Raw genomic sequence first — 18583 nt, 5'->3', positions numbered from 1 at the left:
ATGTGGTTTGGATAATCCTTTTAAACCATTAGTTTGTATACAACCAGTATAATCCCAATGCTTAAACTTTTTGTCCCATAATAACTGAAGAGATGATGGCTATACCGGCAAAAATAAGAACTACGTTTTAATAAACCACAGCCCTTCTCTAGTATAAGCTAGGCTCTAATAAAAGACATGTTGGGACATTTCCTGAATTTGTTGTAAATGAACCAATGCCACTTTGGGCCTGGACAGTAGACTATGTTCAGACAAGCGTGTGGTCGAAAACAAACAAGAGCCAAGTGAATGAAGTCTGGAACGGCAACAGTGTGGATATTGGCACCATGACACCTGAATCACCTGTATGTCAGTGTTCACACATTTCAGCTCAACTACGTGGATATATATATATATATATGTCTACAAAAATGCCGACGCCTCTGCAAACACATGGGAAGGTGACGACAGAGAGGAACGGATGGAAGCCATAATGTGGAGGTGAGCCATCTTGCAGCAGGCGAGTTGTTGATCTTCCACCACACCACACTGTCTACAGGACTGAGCTTTTATATTGTAACCCTAACCCTAACCCTAAACAAATCCTGAATGCCTTAACATAGACTGTCTAACCCTAAATTTAAGACAGTTCTGTTTTATTTCAGTTTATGCACATTTCTGTTTTGGTCTACATATCTGTGACTATGATGAAAACCTAAAAATCTCAGCAGCCCTTCAAATATTAGCAGATCGAAATGTGTAAATCCCATTTATATGGTGGGTTTGTGCAGTGTCACTCATTACTTCTTTACCAGGATAATTCAGTGTTTTAGGTAATATGCATATTCACTTTTATTGCAGAGTTGAGGAGATCACCACTCGTGTTTGTTTTAAGAACATTGCCAGAGTTAATAGTAGATTAGCTTAAATCAGAATAAAGACTGATGGCAGGGGGCCCGAGGGAAACATCTAGCTTGCTCAACATTTTTTTTCTGTCGTTCCCCGCCCCCAAAGAAAATTTAAAATCATCACAAGTAGACAGTTTTATTAAACACATTGCACACATGCTGTGATAGCATTGCATTCACATCCTCTTATATCCCCTCTCTGAAAATACCTGGAAAGCGTCAGCATGTTTATGAGTTTTTCCAGTTGTTGAGATTTTATGTCACTGGATCATGTTTCAATTAAGTACTTGGTTTTCTCCTCTCCACATGTGCCACCACGATTCATTTTTCCTTTTTCCGGTTTTGACAACAGCATGTAATTTCTTGTAATTTGTCCAAAAGGTTGCACCTTCCAAACAATGTTTTCATGCTAGAAGCACACCAAACCATGGTGCAGTTTGATCCCAACAAATCCACCTCTTCAATTCTGACCAACGGTTTGGCTGTTTGGTCTGGACTGTGGTCCCATGGAGGTTTAACACCTGTAATTTTAGTTCGGACCAAACTGGAAATTCCGAAAGAGCAGACCGACTGAGTTATGTGTACTAGGGCCTCAAGTTGCTAGTAAGGTGTATACCACTGCTTTGAATTTTTATGCTAAGCTAACTAGCTCCTGGTTGCAGCCTTTTGTTTACAGGGCAAATTCTTTGATTTTCTAAACTACTGAACTCTTTGTTTTGAAGAAAAAGCTTCCTTGGCAAGAATTATATGCAACTTTTAGATCTGTTCATCAAGTTTAGAGAGAGAGCTGTGAGGAGATTAGCATAAAACATCTTTTATTAGTATCTTGGCATAAAGAAACAGCTATTTAGGCTTTGTCCAAAGTTCAAAGTTATTGTACTTTGATGTTTACACAATCATTTTCACTTAAGAAGATGATGTATGTTATTTAGAGAGCTTCAGAGATCCTTGTAGAGCTATTTTTTCTTTACCTTTGGACCGAGTAAAGCTAACTATTTATTCATGCTTCCAATCTTTGTGCTAAGCTAAGCCAAATGCTTTGTTCAAAATTCGAAGCTGCTGCACTTTAATTTCTTTAGTCATTTCCTTTAAAGAAGATAGAGAGCTTTAGAGATACTGGTAGAGATATTTTTTACCTTTGGACAGAGTAAAGCTAGCTATTTCTCCATGCTTACAATCTCTCGCTAAGCTAAATGCCTCCTGGCTCCAGTTGCAGCTCTGTGCTAACTGCACAAGCAGGACAACAATTTCAGTCTTCTTAACTAAATATCAGCTTCAATCTTATATAATCATTTCCCCAAAAGATTAAACTAGTGCTTTAACATCACTAAAATATTAAAGTTTTTAAACCAACCTAAAGCGCTAACAAATGTGTGGTTTCAATGAAAAGTTTTAATGTCCCAACTCGGTGTAAATGGGGATTTTAAGGGCTTAACGAGAACAAAATTCCAAACACTCTCTTTTGTCCTCACACCAGGCTGTGTGTTGATCTGAAAGTGTGTAGATCGAGCACACTTTATAAGAAAACCAATAAGTTGGCCAAGACACGAGATCTGTGCAACTTAAATGTACCCCTCCAGTAAAATGGAGACAAATTGTATACCTTAACCTAAAAATGGAAACAAATTGTAAGTTTTTTTCCCCTAAAACTTAAGACAAATTGAGTGAAGGCAGAGCAGAGCAACTTTTACTGCTTTATTTCTTGAAAACATATGGAGAGTACCATTAATGCGAGACCGCATCATGAAAATGGATGGAATAGAAAAGGGTTTCTATGCCCACTTGCCCATGTCTGTGTTACGAGACCAGACAGAGGGTATTTCAAATAAATACAGGATGCCACAGAAATGTACACTTCCCTCTAGAGGACCAGGGGCCAGGACTGGATTTGCACACCTAAACACTATATTCATTATGCCTTGGCCTCATAAAGTGATTACATTAGAGCTTGATGATTGGGACGAATTTGCTGCCAGGGAGAACTTTCCAAACAGAAACGGTTCGCCTTAATGGATCGCTCACTCTCTCTTTCTATTTTATCACTCTCAAACACCCAATTTCATTGTCAGTGTTGCTCTTTGACTAAAACACTCACTTTCCATCACTCTCTGTCCACATTAACAAAGTGCCAAGGTGCAGTGCTAAACGACCAAGCACTATGACGTTTGCCCAGGTGACACATGAAAGTTCAAATAATGCAGTTTAAAGGAAAAATGGCCCCATGGATATGCTTATAATGTTAGTTCTTGTTAATCTGTGATGTTTGGAGTGTTCCAACAATTATTTTGTGATGAAGTGTTGTAATTTACCTTCTTGGTGTAGAGGCTTTCCATCAACTTGCCTCGTCTACTTGTGTTTAACTTTCATACATCTGGGTGACAGAGCAGCTTTCAGCGGTAAATGAGTAGGTGGAGTGCAGTGAAGTCGTGTTGTCGTGCAGAGAAAGTATCATTTTTGACTGCTTTTTTAGTTCCAACCCAAAGAGGGACTGCTTGGAAAATATGAAGTTTTGCTTTCAACCGTTGGCAGTTGCAGGGCACAATTGGTAAAGACATTCATTTTGTTTTATGCTGTAGTGGTTTGGTTTTTCTGTATGTAACATTCAAGACAAGCAGTCAGGAGTGATAAATGTTTGACAGGTGAACTATAAATGTTCAAAAAGACTGTAATACCACAGCTTCTGCTATAGATATAAAGTCCAAAATGTTTTCATACTCCTGAAATTGTGTCAACTGCACCCTAAAAAGAACCTGCCCTTACAAAAATGCAATAGCCTGCAATCCATGAATCAGTAAGCTAAATATAAATCTGTTGGTTGTGAAATTGGTCCCCTAACTGCAACCATGTGGTTGAACACAATACATAACAGCCTGTTTTCCATATTTCTGGGAAAAAACACAATGTATTGCTTGCAAATAAAAATTGAGATTCAGAAAGAAATTTTAAAATCATTGAACATCATCATTGAACAGAAATCTCAAAACAGACACTACTCCACCAAGGAACGTGGCACAGTTATGTGGAAATCGCCATTGGTTTGTCTGTCTGTTAGTAACATTACTCAAAAACAGACCAACAGATTTGGATGAAATTTTCTGGGAAGGTCAGAAGGGACACAAGGTTTAAGTGATTAGATTTTGACAAAGATGCAGCTTATAGTTTGGATCCACGGATTTGTTAAAGATTTCTGAATTACTGCTAGATAGGAATCACTGTAACTGTGACAACAAGTGAACACGACCTCAGCTACCTGCTGACAACCACATGATTGCGATCCTACCACAAATCAATCACTGCAGATTCATTGGGATGAATTGATTTCATCTGTCTGAAATGATACAGCTGAGCAGCCTTGGTGGAGTAGTGTGCTCTCTGAGTTCTTTTCCTGTTATATATACAACGTTAGGAGACAATAACATATGAAGGAAATCTACATTTCAGAACCACAATGTGCAGTGCAGTGAGAGGCAGCAGGGTTAACAAATCACAACAAAATCATCGTGTCTTGACCACGTGTGCTCTCCAGTCCCACCATCATCTACAGTGTGAGGCATGATCAACATGTTAAGTGAAAAAAAAAAATGTAAATTTGCCTCTGGGTGATACACTGCTCCAACAGCTCCTGACACCCTTTTAATGCTCTCTGGAAGTCCTGTTCTGAAAATTTGCAGGTGTGCATTTCACCATTAACCTCAAACTTGGACAGAGAGCAAACATCAATTTCTGTGTCAAACTGACCCAACTTTTATGTGGAGAATCATCACTGGCGGCTGGGGTTGAAACCAAACAGCAGTCTTCAGTGGAAGAGTAAATTACAGACTGCATTTAAAGGCCTCATGCTCTGCTCAAGCTAAAGGTCCCATGTATGTTTTGGCCTCCTGTAGGTGTTTATGTATCTCATGCACACACATGAGGATGTGCATGATGCTATCCATGGTATCCCACTATTCCAGGTGGCAGTAACATGTGCAGCATTGCACCAATGAAGTCAGGAATAAGATGGAGAGCTAGGAAACATAGATGTAAACAGTGCAGGATTAAAAATACTAAACTGGCTTTGCATGGGTTTTATGAGGAGGGAAACACACTCAGCTTGTTTTGCAGAGCTCAAGAACATGCAAAGTGTATTTTAATGACCCTAACTGAGTGTAAACAAAACTTTTGTTATTATGTTGGTTGTGTATTTTTCCTGGAAAATTCCTCAAGGAACTTTTACTAAACATGTGGATCCATGAATTTTGCTTACAAGTTGTAGTTTGGTGGAAACTTCAGGCAAATAGACATGAATTCAAGCAAAACAAAGTAAAAAAAAAATTGAATTTGCATTATTTTTAACTAAAATAAAACCCCGACCATGTTTGTCTGTCACGTGTTCCACACAAACCCTAAAACAAGAGAGTCTCAGAGCTGAAATACACAACAGACTGCCTCACATCAATCACACACAATCTGAAAACTTGTCACCTTTCAAGCTGTACTTAAGCCCCCCATTTCTGTGCACACATACGCACCACGACACACAGACACACAGCTGTCTGACTATCAGCAGTGGTGACTATAAAGGGCTTGTTGTGTGGAGGTCGGTGATGGAGACGGGTGGGGGCTCTGCTTGCTGTGACAGCTCCTTTGTTTTTTTTTTCTCAACTTGTATCAATCTCAAGATAGAACAGATAAAGAAAGCTGGATGAAAAGGCCAAAAACAGACAGTAGCTGCAAGACATTCATCACACACTAATGAATTTAAAGAGTATTTAACTACAGTAAATGCGTGCATATATTTTAAAGGATTACATATGGAGATTTTGGACAATTCTCTTACAAACCTAATGTTTTGCTCAGCAGCACTGTGCCAAAACATCAGGACTACACTCTGTAAGGGTGGGGGCATCTTGTGTTGTCATGGCAGCCATTCATCTTGTTTAATTCGAAGGCAGAGTGAATGCTGTGCAGCTGGGGCTCAGTTGAACCACAGTGCCATCCCGCAGCTGGGATATAAGGCCATCTTTGTCTGCCACAGGTGTCCTCCTGATAAAAATGCATGCAGCCGTGCCTACACATGCATGCATGGTGATATGTGCGCGCACACAAAGCCTCCCACATGTGAGAGAGCTGCTGTTTAAGCTCTGAGCAGCAGATGAAGATGTGACTTCGTTCTCGAGACAGGGAGTAGACAGATGATTAAGAACTTTCTGTGTTTATTCAATAAAGTCCTGATTATGAAACCTTTGAATTTGTGCCAAGTTGTGTTTTAAATTCTAGGGAAAGATAAGTAAATTCACTTAAAGATTTTAAAAAAGTAGGGCAAAAAAAAAAAAAAGATGCTGACTCAGCAGTTCAACATCCACTAACCCTGAAAATGAGTAGGGGGTTGTCCAAAAAAAAAAAGCATAAATATTTGCTGAAAATCTTTTTTGGCTTCCCTGTTTTTGCTCTGCGGTCTTCAAATCAAGCGTCGTTTTCGTTTTTCTCGAGCCGCGTGCCAGACTTGTCGCCACCCGCGGCCTTCAATGGCTTCTTTCATAGGCCAAGTGAGCTGACCAGGGAGGCTTTTCTGTTCAATCTTAATCTTCTCTGATACACAGTTTTTTTTTTCTTTTTTGCATACACCACATAAGACATATTACCCCCCTTAAAAAAAAGAAAAACCTCTTATCTCAAGCCTCATAGCTCCTCTCCTCCTTTCTGCTCACCTCTTTACTGCTGTAATCCTCATATCTGACATGTCATAGGTGAACACACACATATCTTGAATCCCTCAGACGCTCCTGCCTCCCCCCCATTTGTCCACCTCAGGTTAGGAGCCACATTTATGGTTCCTGGTTCGCAGCCAGGACTGAAAAGGGCGTAGCATCCCTCTCCTCGGACAGGTTTGGATTTCAAACGGATGCCAGCACGGCCCTGGTGCGAGGTAGGACCACAGTCGGACCACCAGGGCCCCAGCTAAAAGCCTAGTCTGTTTACCGAAGGAGGTCGGTGTGTGTGCGTACCGTGGGTGGTGCCGCCACTACTCGAGTTTATATTTAATTTGGTTTTTGATGCAGAAATGCTATTTCAATCAGGAATGACGATGGCTAACGAGGGGTGCTCTCCTCCGCTGATTATTTTTTCCCCCGGGGTGACACACCGAGTCTGACCATCGGTGGCCGCGTGGTGGGAAATGAAATGCGTCGCGAGAGAGGGTAAAACAAGTGGAGTTTTTGTTTTGTAATGATTCGTCATGGGAGAGGAGGGGATGGAGGAGACGGGGATGCGGGGGGCTGATTCTCCTAGGTGGCCTGCGGATGGAAGTGGAATGGTCAGTTGATTTGTTGTCCCAAAGTTTGTTGAAGTTTGCTGAAGGTGGAAGCAAAATTATTGCAATTTTTCATCGGGAAACACCAGTAATTGCCACGGCCTCGCTGCCAAATATGACCACGGTTCCTTCAGATGCAACTCCGGTGTAAATATGTCGTCTTTGGAGTCCATAATTATGCTAAGTGTAAATCTCTGAAACCGCAGTGTCTCTCAGGGCAGCAGTTAAACCCAGGCTTGAACCAGTGATGCACCGAGCTGAGTGCAGCCCACCTAAGCTAAAACGACCGCATTCACTCAGGTAGCCTTCCAGTCACTTTTTCAAACATACATGTCACCATGCTTCTTTTCCTGTCCACCCATATCCATTCCTGCCTTCCTCCTGCTACATGCAGTGAACAGGGCCATAGCTGTCCAGCATGTGAGGGTACAGTTCTGCTGTTGCTGGGGAGGTCTGCAAGAAACAGTACCAGCTCTACCCATACATCTCTGCCTCCTCGCCAGGCCAGGAAGAGTCACAGACCATTTAACTCGGGTATTAATGACCAACAAGAGCCCGCAGCCTCTACAACTGTAGTATATGAACCTCCGAGAGTATATACAGACAGAGGGGCTGGGGATGAGGGGGGTAGAAAAGTGCAGAGGGCAAGATGCCAAGGCAAAGAGAAATGAGGTGTGGGAAGGCGAGGCAGAAGGAAAACAAAGCACTGAAAACAGAGAGAGCAGATAAAGATTGAACGATTTGAAAAGGCGCGTTCAGGACATCATCAGGAGCCAGGGACATATACAAATGTCAGAAATTGCATTCACCAGGGATCTGGAGTGTAAATGGCCATAATGAAATATGAAGCAAAAGAAGGATGGTACAATAGAGTTTATGATTATTGCAATTTGTATACAGCACATTAGAAAGGGGCTAATGCAACCTTTACAAGGACAATCATTTTTTATCATGTTAACAGCCACGATTTTCCATTAACAGATTAGATATGACAGATATGACGGATAAATATTGTGACTTCAGTGATGGATCGGACTTTTTACAGTAAAGTAATATCCAGCTGTGATGAGGCTCTGGATGGAAGTTCACAGTGTGACTTGCTGTTAGAGCCTGATTGATCCTGTACCAATGTAGGCGATAATTAAGAATTACAAGCCCTTAAGTTACCGCTGTTGTGTCACATACATAAATTTGTGCAGCTCTCTCGTTCATGCAGATTCTGGTATGGATTCTGCTGTGATCTGATGCTGCAGTTATTTAATAAATTCGGAGGAAAAACTACTGGAAGCAACAGACCAAACTTCAGCTCCTTTTCTGAGCTGTTTACAAAATCTGTCTTCATCATGATGGAGTTATATTTTTGGCATCATTTCAATTTGTAATAGATGGGAAATTGTAGAAAAAATGTGAATGAGTGCTTTTGCAACTTTGGAGAGATCTCTGTGTGCATCTTCATCAACTAAAGGCAAACAAACTGTATTTTTTTTTAACTGTCTGTGATGTTTATGGATGGGCTGAACAGCTGCTTTCACTTGAACTGTGATACGTTTTTAGTTTTGGTGAATACAACTATAGATCTCAGAGTTTAAGAGTGAACCAAATCCATTTGACAAGAATCCACGGGTTAAAAATCCATCCATTCATCCATTATCTATACACCACTTTATTCTCATTAGGGGCCGGAGTCAATCCCAGCTGACTTAGGGTGAAGACAGGAGACACATTCACAATCACATTCACACCTACGGACAATTTAGAGATATCAATTAGCCTCACTGTGAGTGGAAGCCAGAGAACCTGGAAAAAAATCCATGCATGTACAGGGAGAATATGCAAACTCCATGCAGAAAGATCCCAGGACATGAACAAGGGATCTTCTAGCTACAAATCAAAAGTGCTAACCCCCAAGCCACTGTACAGGTTCATATTAAAAATAATAGTTTGCTGCAGCCAGCTCACCTTGATTGACAGTACTGACTAAAAAAGCTTAAACAATCAAAAACTTAGTTTCCCCTCACTCCAATAATTTCAGTCTCATCTATATTAACTTAACAATCAATGTCTTTCCCTCTGTTACTAAATATCATAAAGTTCGTTTGTACCAGATTTAGTGGCAATTTATTGACATCAAACCGTCTTTTTATTTTTCTAAATTCTTTTTTGACCACATCCAACACCTGTGTTAAATTTTCTCCAGAATTAAGTAAAGGGGTATCAACTGCAAAGAGAATACATCTGAGCAGTTCAGATACTTAAATAAAGTCACTGACATATTGGTCCACAGACTGACCCCTGACCCCACAATAAGACTCATCGTGAGGATGAGCAAGAGTCTAATGTCCTGCTGAAAAAATTCTGTTTTTAATTTAATTTCAGCCTTCTTTTGGAATATTGTACCTTAAAATGCAGAGGTTGATGACAATTTGCCTCGGCTTGGCTGGATTAGTGACTCTAAGCACGTGCAAGTGTCCAGCTATCATCTCATCTTTCAGACTTCTTCCCTTGATGTCCAGCTGAGAGGTCGAGATCAGAGAGAGATGAAGGCACCGTTTAATCAGTGCCTCCCTGCTGGCGTGCTGACCGTTGACCTTTGACCTGGACCAGATGACCCCGCCCTCCAGCAGTGCCACCACTTACAGCCCATTCACAGGACGGCTGGTCGGGCATCATGAAGACTTGAGAGGTCGACAGTAGCGCTGGGACACATCAAAGGCGTGACAGATCCCTGCTGGGCTCAGCTCGTCCCCTCAGGTACATCAGAATCTGGTGCTTCTTTACACAGAGAAGACTGTGCTGTGTTCAAATGCTGAAATGTTAATCTGTTAATTTTTTGTAAGATGTGACTCGTGAAAATAATTGAATTGTTGAAAGGCTAATTGATGATTAGAAAACACTTGTACAATTATGTAAACACATGAATAAAAGTGTGAGTTTTCATGGAAAACATGAAATCGTCTGTGTGACCCTAAAGTTTTGAACGGTAGTGTGTATATATGTAAAATGAATTGTTTCCGCTTTTTGGCAATTTCTACAATACTTGATAAATTAGTTATTAAATTAATTGACCAGTCAACTAGACTAAAAAACGGGTTATAAAATAATAAAAGTTTGGTACAGTCCCACACTAGGTTATACACAGAGTCATGTATAGAGAGGGTTGACTTTAACCTGTTCTATTCAAACATTTCTGTACGCTAACAACTCGAAAACCCTAATGCAGTTGGTGTCAAGTGAAGCTGCTTGGATGAGCAGCAAGAGAAAAGTGCAAGCAAGCCGTCTCAAACAGGCATTTTTTGAACAGGCACTGCATTAGTTTTTTTGCACTCAGATGTTTGGATTAATTATTGTTCTACTCTTTAAAATGTACCTTGTATTGCCTGAGTTAATGAATAGAAGGATTAAGCTTTGAAGACTCTCTACAACATGCATGCAGCCATGTTTTGCATGCGTGCAGACATATTTTTAAGTCTTTTTTACTGTTAGCATTGCATATAAAGCTGTTAACCTGCTTCATAATTTGTTTCCTCAAAGCAAATCATGTATGGGCTTTTCTTACAGACCAAAGTGAAGAGAATATATGTAAAAGTGCAGGAGTTTTGCTGCTTGCTAAGCACTGAATTTCTTTCTTTCCAGGGATTCTCCATAAAGCCGACCCACTCACCCACACACAAAATACAAGAGCAGAACAGTACCGGATAGGATTCATACAATGTAAATCACAGGATGCATCCTTCATGATAAAATGATTAACAGCACAGTGCTGCAGATTCATTTGAGGTCTGCACATAGCGTCTGCAGTTATGCATGTAAAAATGAGGAAAATAGATCTGAAATGAAGAGCATCCATCCATCCATTCTCTATGCACTGCTTTATCCTCACTAGGGTGGCGGGGGGTGCTGTATCCTATCCCAGCTGACTCGGACGAAGGCAGGGGAGACCCTGGACAGGTCGCCAGTCTGTCACAGGGCTACATATACAGATGAACAATCACACTCAAATTCACACCAAGGGGCAATTTAGAGTAACCAATTAACCTCAGCATATTTTTGGACTGTGGGAGGAAGCTGGAGTGCCCGGAGAAAACCCACGCATGCACAGGGAGAACATGCAAACTCCATGCAGAAAGATCCCAGGCCCAGGTCGGGATTTGAACCGGGGATCTTCTTGCTGCAAGGCGAAAGTGCTAACCACTACGTCACTATGCAGCCCTGAAATGGAGACCTGAATCCTCTAAAAGAAAATTTTGGTTTGTTTAAATGTGGCACTTTTTCCATTAATGTGGCTGCTGCCGGTCAGTCAGACTTTGCACACTTTGCACATCCTCCACTCTGGAGATTCACAGAAAACATGAAATGACCATAAAGACAGTCAAAATGGCCACAAAGAGACTCAAAACGACTACAAACACATTCTGCAGCCGTGAGGTTTGTAGTCATGTGTGTATCTTTTAGTCTGGTGGTCTTGTTCTTATGCAGCCGGGCTGGAGAGCCTCACACACGTCTGTGTCCAGGGGCTCATTGCCTGGGAGCAGCTCTGAACAGGAGCTATTTGTTGGTAGTAAGTTATATTAGTGCATTAAAAGTTAATTTTTTTTTACACCAAAAATAGTCAGGCAGTGTCTAAACCTGCACCGCTCAGCCCTCCGTAATGGTGTGGCCCACAGCTTATTGTCAGCAGCACATATATATTTTTCGACTTTTAATGAAGACAAATAGTTTCTGACATGCTGACACCAGAGGGCGATGCGTTTGACCTATTGACAACAAGCAGGTACGTGTTGCAATTGTGGGACTATACCAGTTGGTGGCTGTAATGCACCGATAGGTTGTTTGCTAACCGCTATTAAAACTCAAAAGAAGACTAATGGAAATAGAGTACATGGCATAGTTGCCAGGTCTGCTTATTATAAGCGACTTTGGGCTTGTTTTCTAAAAAGTCGCTTGCAAATCTCATCAGTTGCGGGATTTTGGGTTTGTTTTCTAAAGTGTAGTCACTTATTTGGGTTTGCTTTGCTGCCTGTATGGACCCCTCCTGATTCTCGTCCAGTTCTCCACAATAAAGCAAAGTTAGTTTGGCCTTTATCAGGATCCACTCCACCGTGTCTTGGTTACCGCCCTTTTTTCAATTCTGTTAATTCCCCGTGCCTCTTTCCCTGAGTGCCCTTCTGTTCATTAATATGTATATAGATTAAAGCCTTATTTATTCATCTATCTGCCTGCCTGCCTGCTGCTTGGGTTCACACACCATTTCGTGACACCAGGTTTACAAAGTTAAGCAAACTATCCTACATGGACACACTGATAAAACAATGCTGTACTGACTGCTCTAAGTACATGACCCAAACAGCTAAAATATGCATACACACACCTATGTGAATATAAATGTGAGCCCACACATGGGAGCGGCGAACACATACACACACGTGCTCCTGCATGTACTCAATCACAGCTTCCTGTTTTGCCTCCAAGCTGAAACGGAGCCCGCTCGGCCGTGATGTCACTGATGAGGTCACTGCTTAGGTCACCAGCAGCACTCTGGTGTTCCCCTGAGAGAGGCTGGTAATTATGAAGTCATGGATCAACACACACTCGCACCCAGACACACACAAACGCACACACCTCATCTTTTTGCAGCTCCAGCTGGTTCCTGGGTCGTCTTACAGAGCTCTCCATCAGCAGCAGCGGCGGCGGCAGCCTGCGAAAACTTCACACCGTGTTCCTGCTGCAGGATCAATGGACAGTGTTTGGATGGAGTGTCAGGTGAAAAATCACTGCAGGCTCCAGCAGGAGACTCCAGAACCTCATCGCAAGAGAAACCACTAACAGAGACGTCCTCATGGTCAAGGGAATATTTTACAGAACCCTGCGCAATTTACCAACCTTTCGAAATGAATACTAATTATCTATAAGAGCTGGAAACAATGCAAAGACATCTATCTAAAGTTGAATGAAGCCAAGACTCCAAGACGAATAATATGTTTCCAAAGATTCTGTGCTGTGTCAACTTTTCTACAGATACAAGAGTGTGTATGATAAATAATTTTGTACTCATGGAAGAATCTGTGTAATATCAGTGTTATTTCACATATAGAATATGTATAATAATGTTGTGGAATGTCAGAAGTGCTATATATGGAGGAATCTTTATAACATCAGCAATATTTATGTATATTGTTCAGTTTTCACTTATATCGCCATATTTTTTGCACAATCAAATTTGCTGATGTAACACTGCAATTTTCGCAACAGTGGAATTAAATTATCTTTTCTCATCATATCTGGTCTTGTCTTGTTTTAGTTTAGTTTAGCTTATTATTACTTTTACATAATTCATTTGTCAGAGATGTTATTGCATGTTGTAGTTATGTTGTACTTATATTATTGCAATGACAATATGAGCTACTGAGTAGCCTAAACAGCTGAATTATTCACCTGACTAAGTCTCACAGGTGCAGTATTTACTAAAGTGCCTTTGTGTTTGATTCAACATTTATTCACCCTTAAAAAGTACAAAATTTACTTTTTGAGGTTAGTTTATTTGAGTAGCATTTTTGTTGCTATAATCTATAACAGAAAAATGTCCATCTCTTATTAAATTAGTGTTCCGTTGCAGATTTAATGAAATTATCAATATCCTCTAATACACTAAGAAACTGAAACTTTTGCCGAGTATATTTTTTCTCAGTATTTTTGCTTTTATTAGATTAGGTGCAGGAGAAAGATGTAAAGAAAAAGTGGAAAAAAAGAGCAGGGGAAATACAAGCAGTTACAGTCCAGCCTGTCTGGTCAACTGTTAAGGAGCAGCCCTATAATTTTGGAACTTAATTGAAAAATATAAGTAAAAATCCTTTATTTTCACTTCAATTCACAAAAATTGGAAATAAAACTGTTTATCAAACTGTTTTTGAGGTTTAGTAATGGGTTGAGTGTAGACACTGAAAGTTGGCTGTACAGACACTGAGCTGAGAACTCTTCTGTGTTCTGTGTTATCAGCTACCATTTGAGACAATATAATTAAGAACCGAATTTATCTGTTATTTGCATTTTCATTTAATAGGAAGCTACACCTTTTCTTGTCTTTTTGTTATTTATGGTTAAAAACAAGAATAAATGTGACACTGAATTTACATTCCGTCACTAAGTCTGCACTCGTCAGTATGACAGTAAATTCTTATTAATGTATGACTTCTCTGTGATACTGCATCAACCAAAAGCAGAAAGTCTTACAGCTGTATTTTGCTTCTATTTCAGCCAATTTCCTCATGTGTCATATTATAAATGTATAAATGTACAATTGCTGTTAATTTCCCTTGTTAGTTTTTCCAACTATTTAACACAAATAAAGTTACAATCATACAAGATGATAATTATACTGTGTAAGTTCTTGTAGAATGACATGAAAATTACAATAACACAGTGTACAGTACAGTAGGGGTGGGATCAGTCTGCTCCAATGATTGGCTATTCATTTTCAAAGCAAACATGTGACCACTTCCATTAAAAAAAAGCTTTTCACATTTAGCTGTAAGTCAGAGTAATTCACAATATATTTTATTGCTCAGACTCAAAGAACTTTTTCACTCCCATGTTTGTCTTTCAGAACATTCTTCCTCTCAAAAGTTTGATCTTTGGAAGGTATATTCCAGCTCAATCATCTTATACTGGACCATCTCCGATTTGATGGGAAGCTTCTTTTTTAAAAAAAAAAAAAAAGATAAATTATGGATATTTTTATACGTGTATATTAGGTACTTTTAGATATCTACACTACCGTTCAAAGGTTTGAGGCCACCCAGATAATTACATGTTTTCCATGATAACTCACACTTTTATTCATGTGCTAACGTTTGCACAAGGATTTTCTAATCATCAATTAGCCTTTCAACATAATTAACTAACACAATGCACCTTGCTGGAAATGAGTCCCTGTACCCCATGTAGATATTCCATTAAAAATCAGCCATTTCCAGCTAGAATAGTCATTTACCACATTAACAATGTCTACATTGTATTTCTGATTGATTTAATGTTATCTTAATTATAAAGAACTGCTTTACTTTCAAAAAGGGACATTTCTAAGTGTCCCCAAACTTTTGAACAGTAGTGTATATCAGATACTTTTCAAGACATATGCATTTTTGAAAGTTTCTTGTCAGCTCACAATCAGCTCATCTTTTCCTCACTAGGGTCGCGGGGGGTGCTGTATCCTATCCTCACTGACTCGGGCGAAGGCAGGGGACACCCTGGACAGGTCTCCAGTCTGTCGCAGGGCTACATATACAGACAAACAATCACACTCACATTCACACCTACAGGAAATTTAGAGTGATCAATTAACCTCAGCATATTTTTTTGGATTGTGGGAGGAAGCCAGAGTACCCGGAGAAAACCCACGCATGCACAGGGAGAACATGCAAACTCCATGGAGGAAGATCCCAGGCCGGGATTTGAACCGAGGATCTTCTTGCTGTAAGCCGACAGTGCTAACTGCTACACACTGTGCAGCCCTAAAATGTATATATGTATATAAAAAATATAAATGAAACTCAATAGAGTATGTATTGGTGGGAAGTGTCAGCTTGAATTGCAGCCCGTAACTACATATAGTTTAGAAAAAAATATTAGCTGTAGCTGGCTGTTTTTTGTTCATGTGTGCTCAAAGATGTGACCCCTTCAACTATTTATCATGTTTCAACTCACCTACAATCACAGATTACTCAGTGCATTACAATATATCAGATTTGGAATCTTTTGCATGACGAGAGGTAATAATGAAATTTTCAGGCTTTTATTTGTATAGTTCCTGAGATATTATTGTTCAAACAAAGCCTCAAATGTCACTGTGTGAAAAAATCCAGTGAAAGTGTGTCAGTTGAGATGGAATCACCCTAAAGTGACTCTTCTTTAACATCATTCCTTACAAGCAACATTATTTTAGGTCACGAAGCAGATGCTTTTATCCACAGAACCATGGAGGAGAAGAGTCTAGCTATGGACCGTCCCTGCATGTGGTGGATATATCAGGCGCCTTTTGTTGACCAAGCGTAGTGAGCGGGAGGGAGTGTAGACCTGAATGAGAGAGTTCAGGTAGGAGGGAGCTGTTTTCATTCTAGTTTTGAATGCAAGTGTCAGGGTTCTGAATTTACTGTGGGCAGCAACTAGAAGCCAAAAATCACAAAAACAACAAGAAAAGCACTCAGAGAGCGCAGTACTCCACCAAAGCTGTTCATTATGGCATTGTCAGAAATGCAGCATTTGTTCATCATTTAGTGACGATCAGAAATTACAGCAACATAGAATTTGGCCATTTAATATAGATGTACCCACAAACAAAAGGACCTTGCACTGAGCACAGGTGTGTTATACGTGTGTGTGTTATTTCCGAATCCGAATCACGTGACCTAAATAGGTCACGAGCAGCAGGAATCGATGGGACTCTGAAACACCCCCACAATTTTATCAATTGCTCCTTGTATTATTTCTGATGGAAAAGTCCCGATAAGTCTGCAGCAGTCATCTTGTAGTAGGACTGCAATCGTGATCGTCAGCAGGGAGCTGACGTGGTGTTCACTTGTCACAGTTACAGTGATGCCGTTCCACTATCTCGCAATGATACAGAAATCTTGAACAAATCTGTGGATCCAGACAAGTCGCATCAGTGGCAAAATCTAATCACTTCGTCCTTGTGTCATTTCTGACCTTCCCTGAAAATTTCATCCAAATCCATTAGACCATTTTTGAGTAATGATGCGAACTGACAAACAGACGAACCAACACCGATCGTCACACAACCCCGTCACGTTCTTGGCAGAGTCATAATGAACAGAACAATACGTGCTTTCAGTATATTGCCACCGCTACCCTTTGCACTCTCTCAGTGACATTACCTCGGCGACAAGCAAATTTTCCAGTCATGTCTGTTAACCCTTACAGGGCCATGTTTCTGGAGAAGTACTGTACATATACTAAAACATATACTAAAACCACCTAATCCATAAAAATATCGATCAAGTCTTGCGAGGTCGTATTGTCGTAGACGTTCGCTGTATTGCATTTCGGCCGGTATGCGGCCCCGATAAGAGCTTCATAATTGCGGCTTCATTGTAACGGCTCATACGGCTTTATCGTTTGAAATAAGCAAATTTGGGGCCAATGTTAATATCAACTTAAACATACGGGTGTGTGCATATTTTACGTTAATTGGCAATCGTAAGTCACACGTGTTGAGCCGAGAATGTTCGGTTTCGGCTGTGTGTACGAGTAAGCGTGAACCGAGTATACTCTGTCCCGGCTTTTTAAGGGTTAACATTTTGTTGAACCCACGTCATCCTCAATAATACCTGATGCCTGTTTAACTCAGTGCACTTACTCCTCACTTATCTTTTTTTCTTTTACATCATTCATCTGCAACACAAGCAGCGCTCACAGCCCTCTACCTGCTTTTTTCTACCAGCTGAGCACCAGGGGACCAGCAGTGCACTTGCGTCTGGCCTCCAGTCCACCAGGTCACCGACTCCGTGACAGCAGCAGCAGTAGAGGGGGTTTGTCCTCATTGTGGTCAAATGCATCATCCCCAGGGAGCCACATACGAAAATGACCTCTGAATGCAATCAGGCTACGATCTCAAGTAATGGACTTTACATTAAACTGCCCCACACTGCATCCTAATTGCACACAGGAGGGCTGTGGACTGTGAGTGTGTGTTCCCTTACTGTATATGCTCGTGTGTTCGTGTATGCATGACATCATGGTTAATCACAGATTAGACTTCTCAATGAGCATAAAGAACCGTGGAAGCGTAACATGTTCACATTCATACAAAGACAGGATTGTGGTGAGGAAACGCACATTTGTTTGCCCTCTTTCTGTTTCCAAATCTTTCTTATCTGGCAGTTATCTGATCATCTTTGTGAGTGTTTTAAGGTGTGCCTACACGTTTATGTGCTTTTTAACCATTTCGTGCATCATACAAACAAGCATAACATAAAGACACACATATCTTTCTTGAGGGATTTTGTTCTTTCACATTACATGAAAAGGTTAAATGTGTATCTGCAGATTGTTCTCCAACCTGTGTGTAACTGTGTGTGTTCTCAGTATAACTGTGTGTGAGCAAAGTGGTTATGGAGCAGATCTGGCAGCCATCCCACTCAGGACATTTGACCTTGGAGAGAGTTTTTTTCTTTTTCTCTCCACAGTTTTTTTTCTTCTCTTTTCAGCCCCTCTCTCCTTTTCCCCTAGCAGAGGCTAAAAGGCTCAAAAGGGTGGAAAGCAAAATATTTTCTTTAGTCTCCTGGACGCCAGGTTGCATAAAAGGTTCCAAAGACGTTTGCATCAAACCTCGACCGTCGAAACCACAAATTCTGTTTTTCTAGCCATAAAACTCCCCCCGCCAAAATGAGGA

The sequence above is a fragment of the Acanthochromis polyacanthus genome, chromosome 19, assembly GCF_021347895.1.
Source record: "Acanthochromis polyacanthus isolate Apoly-LR-REF ecotype Palm Island chromosome 19, KAUST_Apoly_ChrSc, whole genome shotgun sequence".
In the NCBI taxonomy this organism is placed as follows: Eukaryota; Metazoa; Chordata; class Actinopteri; family Pomacentridae; genus Acanthochromis; species Acanthochromis polyacanthus.
Note: the sequence above shows the minus strand (reverse complement) of the source record.